Here is a 7,066-nt window from a genome sequence, read left to right as displayed (position 1 = left end):
AAATCTTGACCCTCAAGTACTAACCACAGCCGAGCTACATTCTTTAAAATCAGATAAAACCTCTATATGCTTGTGTTCTTACAGATTCCTGACCTCTGTGGATTCCCTCAGTTGGTGAAGCCGTATCATGACATGGTGGAGACCCCAGATACCTTTCAATCAACCAGGACTCTGAATGAGCAGCCACCACTCCCATTTTTCAAGATGGAAGAAACATCTCCATTGACTTCTCATCCTGAAGCCACTCCACAAATGCAAGTCCTTGCCCCTGATATAACATGGGGAAGCCTTAAACAATTCTGACATTTATTAGGTATTATATTACAGAATCCTATTATTGAAAAACCTGTCATTGTTGTAATAAATCCTATTTGGTCTGGGCACATTATCTTCTTAATTGTGCTGGATTCTGTTTAGAAATATAATATTTAGGGGACTCCTGGGTGGCTTAGTCTGTTAAGCATCCGACTCTTGATTTCAGCTCAGGTGGTGATTTCATGGTCATGGGATCAAGCCCCACGTTGGGCTCCATGCTCTGTGTGGAGCCAGTTTAAGAGTCTCTCCCCATCTCTCTCTGCCCCTCACCTGCACGCATCAGCATGCACTCTCTCTCTCTTTTGCTCTCACAAAAGAGAAATATAGTTTAGTAGTTTTGCTTTGATATTCTTAAATGTTATTTCTTCATAATATTTTTTTTTGTTCTTATTAGTTTTAGGTATCATGTGTTACTTTCTTCATAAAAAAGTTTGGAAATTTTCCTTATTTGTATTCTCCAAATTTTTTAAAGCATTGGGACTATTTACTTTTGAAGTTTTTCTAGAATTATCCTTTGAAACAATCTGGGTCTGGTGTTTTTCTCTGAAGTAGTTTATTGATAACTTTAATTGTTAATGGAAATTGATCTCTATCACCATTGCTCATAATACAATTTTGGTAAACTGTGTTTTTCTAGAAAACTAGCCCTTTTAACTAAGTTTTGAAGTTTATTTGCATAATCTCAAAATTTTTTCTCATGGTTTGCTTTCATTGCTTCTGTTTTAAGGGTTTATTATTGTTTCTCATTTCTTATTTCACATATTTATTCTCTTTCATCTTGATTAATTCAGTCATAGATTTATATTTTTAAATTTTTTTTCTAAAATCAATAGGCTTTTGATGTTCAAATCATGGTTTTTCTGCCCTCTAATAATTTCTTCTTTTTATGTGCCTTTGGTGTTTCTTTTCTGTTGAATTACACCCACCAAATCGTTACTGTTCTTATTTCTCTTACCTTAGGTGAGTTTGGCCTACGATAGATCTTCATATGTATTTTATGGACAAGATTTACTCTTTGAGATAATTTCCTGTAATCTTAGTTCATCCATGTTCTCTTCTGTAGGTGTAGAGACACGTAGTTTCTATTTTCTGCAGGAGAGGCAAAGGAAAAGAGATTGAGTGTCCTTCTTTAAGCTTTCTTTAATATTTATTTTATTTCAGGGCTTTACCTTTCTCTGCTTGCTTTTCTTTTCCTCTTTCCTTCCAGACTCCAAAAGCTTTCTCTTCTTTTATCTAATCCTCTTCTCTCCTGGAAGTGTTGCCTCTCTAAGATCACATCCTTGAATACTGTGTGTACCTGTTAGATTTCTTCCCTATAGTCAATGTTCTGGTTTACCAGGTCTACTTTTTCAGTATTTTTTTGTATTTAAGATGGACATTTTAGTTTTCATGGACCAATATCTTTGCTAGAATCTAGGTAATGTGAAGTTGGTAGTGTTCTCTATTATCTAGCTATGCTGAAGGTGTAGTGTTTATGTCGTTTTACCTGTTCTTCTAGTTGAGCTATATAGCTTTTAGGAGGACATATGGAGAGATTTAAATTTAAGCAAGTATTATTATTTTCTGTTGAATTACAACCACCAAATTGCTACTGTTCTTATTTCTCTTACCATAGGTCAGTTTTGCCTGTGGTAGATCTTCATACGTATTTTACGGACAAGAAAATACATCATTACCTCAGCTACCCCAAAGTTCTGGACAAAATACTTTGCAATGAAAAAGGTATAGCCAAATAGTCAAAGTTGAAAAGACTCACAATACTATGTGCTGATAAAGATCTTGGGTAGCTGGAGCTCTCATACATGGCTGGTGGCTGTATGGCATTACCAACCATCTTGGAAAATAGTTTGACATTATTTTCTAAGGGTAAATATTTTCTAAAGCTAAGTAACCTACTATATAAACCCAATAGACATATACCCAGGAGTGGGTATATACCCCAAAGAAATGATTATATATATCAACCAAAAGACAAATGAAAGTATATTAATAGAAGCATCAATCATAATGGCTCCAAACTGAACACATTTCCAAATATCCATTAAACAGGAGAATGGATAAATAAATGTGCTTATTATTTATACAAGGGAGACTATATGAACATGCTACAACATGACTAAGTCGTATAGAAAAATTCTTGAGTAATATAAGCTAGACACAGATGAGTATATACTGTATGTTTCCATTTATACAAAGTTCAAAATAAAGCAAAACTATTTAATTGTACTAGTGTTACCTCTTGGTAGGAAGTGGGCACTGACTGGGAAGAAGCATGAGAAAGCCTTTGAGTGTGAAGCTAATGTTCTATTTATATCTTTATCTGGATAGTCACTAAAGGGGTATAAACATAATTAAAATTCAAAGAGCTGTATTCTTAAGCATTTTGTGTATACACATATATAAAAATTCACGAGATGCAGTGGAAAAATGTCTTCCAAATGTTTCTGGTAATAAATAAGACTACTTCAATACCTCTGCCCTCAACAATACCTCTTCACGCACAAAAAGAACTTTAAACCATACCTATAACATTATCCTTATTAATTTGCATGCTCTATGATTATTGTAGCTGGAAAAAGAAAGAATCTTAATGCATTGGGGATTTTTTTATCCTAGTGATTCATGTATGTGCATGCCATTTGCCATGCATATCTTTTTATTTTTATTTATTTATTTATTTATTTATTTATTTCTTCATGCATGTCTTTTTAAATTTCAATACACATTGGATATATTCCCTATCACAAAGTAATGTTCTATTCCTGCTTTTTTTCTTTGAAAAAATTTTTTTAATCTTTATTTATTTTTGAGAGAGAGAGAGAGAGAGAGAGAGGGAGAAAGACAGAGTGCAAGCGGGGGGCAACAGAGAGGAGACACAGGATCTGAAGCAGGCTCCAGGCTCTGAGCTGTCAGCACAGAGCCTGATGCAGGGCTCAAACTCACAATCCCTGAGTTCATGACCTGAGCCGAAGTTGGATGCCCAACCGACTGAATCACCCAGGTGCCCCTGCTTTTTTTTCCTATTGTTATATTTATACCATATTTTATTTAAGTCGATATCTCTGAGGGTTAATTAATTCAATCCATTTTTTTCAATTTCAATAGCACAGCAATAAATATCATTGTAGCTCTATTTTTGTCAATATCACTTTTATTTTTTAAGCATACATGACTAAAAATTCAATAACTTGGTAAAAGCTCACAAGAATTTATAGTTTAATATATTTAATATATACTATCAAACCACCTTACAAAAATTAATATGGATATTTAGGTATGCATATTTGAATTTTTATTTCTAATAGATTTGGACAAGTTTAATGTGCTCATTTGCATTTATATTATTTTTTATATTTGTTCACTGAACAATTTTTGGCTACTTTTCTATGGGGTACTAATCTTTTTTATATGAATTTATAAAGAGAGTTTATATATTCTTATTTTGACCAGCTAAAATTCTTTTGCTCTTTTCCATTGGCTCTGACTTTTCCTTCTGGAGTAAGAATCATCCTAATGAATTTTACAAATAAAGGTTTTTAAGCATAAAAAAGGTCTTCTGTCATTTTCCACAAGACTTATTTAGAATTTGTCATAACTTAATTTTGAATCTTCTGTCTTTCTTGATTCTATTGTTACTCAGCATAGACTTGCCTTTTTCTTTTTCCTGAATTGACAGGAATCTGTTTTTCTAAATTCTAGGAGTCCATGAAAGGGGAATGAGACACCCTTCCCCCATTCCTGATGTTCCCATCCAGGGGGAGGAACATCTATTACCCTAACCCTCCAGACCCACCTCCTACCCCTTAATTTACTCCTCCTGGGGACGTGGAATGACTTATCTGAGTGGTGAGTTTCAAAGGACAAACTATTCCTTTTTTTTTTTTCACTTGCTTTCTGAAAGTTAGCATACTTTCAGAAAGAAAATATAATTGGCTACTCTTTCCCATGCAATCCTACCTTTAGGTAGAGACCTGAAGAAATCCAAAATTCTCTGTGATTACAGTAGTAAGTTTGCCTGCTTGCCTAATTCTAGAGCTTAGTTTTAAAAGGTCTGTTTGCCCCAAAGTAAACCATTACCCAATAATAAAGATTTAATAAATATATTTTGGTCTTCACTCAATAGATTGTTTATTTACCCTTTCTATTAGTGCAGAACAAGGGGTCTGTATTTTACTTTCTCAAACTACTGTACCTTGTATATTGAACCAGAGCTATGAGGAAGTTAAGAGAAGTAGATTTAGGAGAGAAAGTGTACCTAGGAATTTTGGGGTTTTGATAAAGAGAGGAACTTTGACTCAGTGGCATGAATTCACACTTATTTTGCAATATTTTTATAGTTTATAGTTTATGCATAACTTTTAACTAATAAGATCCCAGAAAATGGCTGGGCCTAAAGTTGCACAAGGTAGAATTCTAACCTTCATAGATGCAATACACAGCAGATTTGTTCAAAGGTGAATGAATAATTTTATGCAGGTGTACATTCACTTCTCCAGAGGCCACACTGCTAGTTCTGAGCCTTAAGCAAAGGCAAATGTCTCAGTAGAGGTAACGTCCCTCGAAAACTGAGCTAAGTGAGCCTCCATAAAGCCATGTGTCCTATGGTCCTCAGAAAACATAGGTTCGTAAATTGAGCCAGTCTCATAATTGTGTGAGCAAATATTGCTGCAGTTTAAATTTGGGCATACAGTACGTAAAAGAAGGGGCTTCTCCCAAACACATAATGATTTCATTATAGGGAAAAGAGAACCTTTTCATACAAACTTTTGTTAGACAACAGCGGGGGGTGAGACAATTGTTATTGTTTTCATTCTATTTTTCAGCCATGACTTCAAGAAATACTAAGTTCCAAGACTTATATGACAGGGTTGTTAGGCTGCTTTCAATTTTTTCACTCTTTTATGTTGCCTTAACCTGCCTTTGTGACCCAGACATGGAACTGTGGAGAGCCTGACCTCGAATTCTGTGGCTAATGCACAGGCTCAAGAGTTAGTTTCCACTGAGTGGGCTCAACTTGTCCCTAAGTTTCTTAAATACATAAGCTCTGACCAGGGCTTTAGTTTCCCATCGTCTAATGAGGAGCTTCCCTTTAAATGGGTGGTAGATTTCATTAATGAACCAATAAAAATGGGGGGGGGCACTTACCATAAAAAGAATATGCCATCTTTTATTGAGAAAGAAAAACAGCTCAATGAAATTATTGCAAACCTAAAGACTAAGAAGGTAGCCTAAAGATCTGCACTTGAAACATTCAAAAATTTTTTTTAATGTTTATTTATTTTTGAGAGAGAGAGAGCACATGTGCGAGGCAGAGGAGAGGCAGAGAGAGGGAGACAGAAGATCCAAAGCAGGTTCTGCACTGGTAGCAGAGAGCCTGATGTGGGGCTCAAACTCGCAAACTGCAAGATCATGACCTGAGCTAAAGTTGGATGCTTAGCTAATTGAGCCACCCAGGTGCCCCTGAAACATTCTATTTCTAGGAATCAAGTCTGTTCAGGAAATCAGTGATTTCTAAAGGCTGCTCCTACATAACAGGAGTAGTATTAAAAAAGGAAGAAAAATAAAGTAAAATAAGTTAATTAAACTAGAATAAGAGACAGGGAGGGAGGGAGAGAGAGGGGGGGTGGGGTGGGGAAGGGAATGGAAGACACTATAAATATGTGGTGGAAAATAATTTGAAAGCCAGGAGCTTTGATCCAGGAAATTACTCATTGCAATATTAAAGTCACTGAAAAACAGTAAATAGCACACGTTTGTCTTAAATACAGAAAGATCTTCAGGGAATGGAAGGCATGAGAAGATACAGATATTACGTGGACCATGAGAAAACATATGAAAGAAATATATGGAGCAAGACATAGAGAAGAAAAGCCACGTTAAGGGGCAGGTGGTCAAGGCCATGACGAAAGCCTAGGACCTCGTGAAAGAAACCAGTGGGAAGATGTGTTCTTGGTGGGATTATCAAAAAGGATGGAGCTAAAGATAGATAAACTTTGTTAGAACAGTGGGATTTTGGCAGATCCAGACCTACTGATTTCATATTTCTTGAGTGGAATAATTTCCCAAGACAAAATCTAGAGCAGTGGGTGATGGGCATTGAGGAGGGCACCTGTTGGGATGAGCACTGGGTGTTGTATGGAAACCAATTTGACAGTAAATTTCATATTAAAAAAATAAAAAATAAAAACCATACTGGCAAAGGCAAAAAAAGAAAAAAGTAATTGGAGAAGGCCACCTCATTTCAACTGCTGGTTTAATATATAATAATGGGTGAAAAGAAGCAATGTGAGATGAAGGTTAAAACTCTAGAAATTCCACAGAACATTCTTTGGAAGTAGAGGTAAACAGCTGGGGGATGCAAAACATCAGAGGCATATCTCATTTCAACCTCCCTCCACAACAACAAACAAACAAACAAACACAGAAGAAATGGTACATGAGACTCAAGATGTGGGAAAACCCGGGAAAACATTGTCTAGAGTGTGTGGTACTTATTCATACAGTAAGAGCACAAGCTTGGAAACATCGACCACAGCCTCAGTTCAGGAATTAACTGAGAGCAATCTCAACTGAAACAAATGTGGGGGTTATATCCTCCCTGTGAGACAGGTTTCACAAAATTATTGTAATGAGTAGTGTAAACCCTATACAGTCCTGAAAATGTCTGCTCAGAGGTCTCTTAGTACAGAACCATTGTGTCATGAGAGAGAGACAGAAAGACAGAAAGACAGTGGGGGGGGGGGGGGGGGGA

Source organism: Panthera uncia, chromosome D1, assembly GCF_023721935.1.
Source record: "Panthera uncia isolate 11264 chromosome D1, Puncia_PCG_1.0, whole genome shotgun sequence".
Classification (NCBI taxonomy): domain Eukaryota; kingdom Metazoa; phylum Chordata; class Mammalia; order Carnivora; family Felidae; genus Panthera; species Panthera uncia.
Note: the sequence above shows the minus strand (reverse complement) of the source record.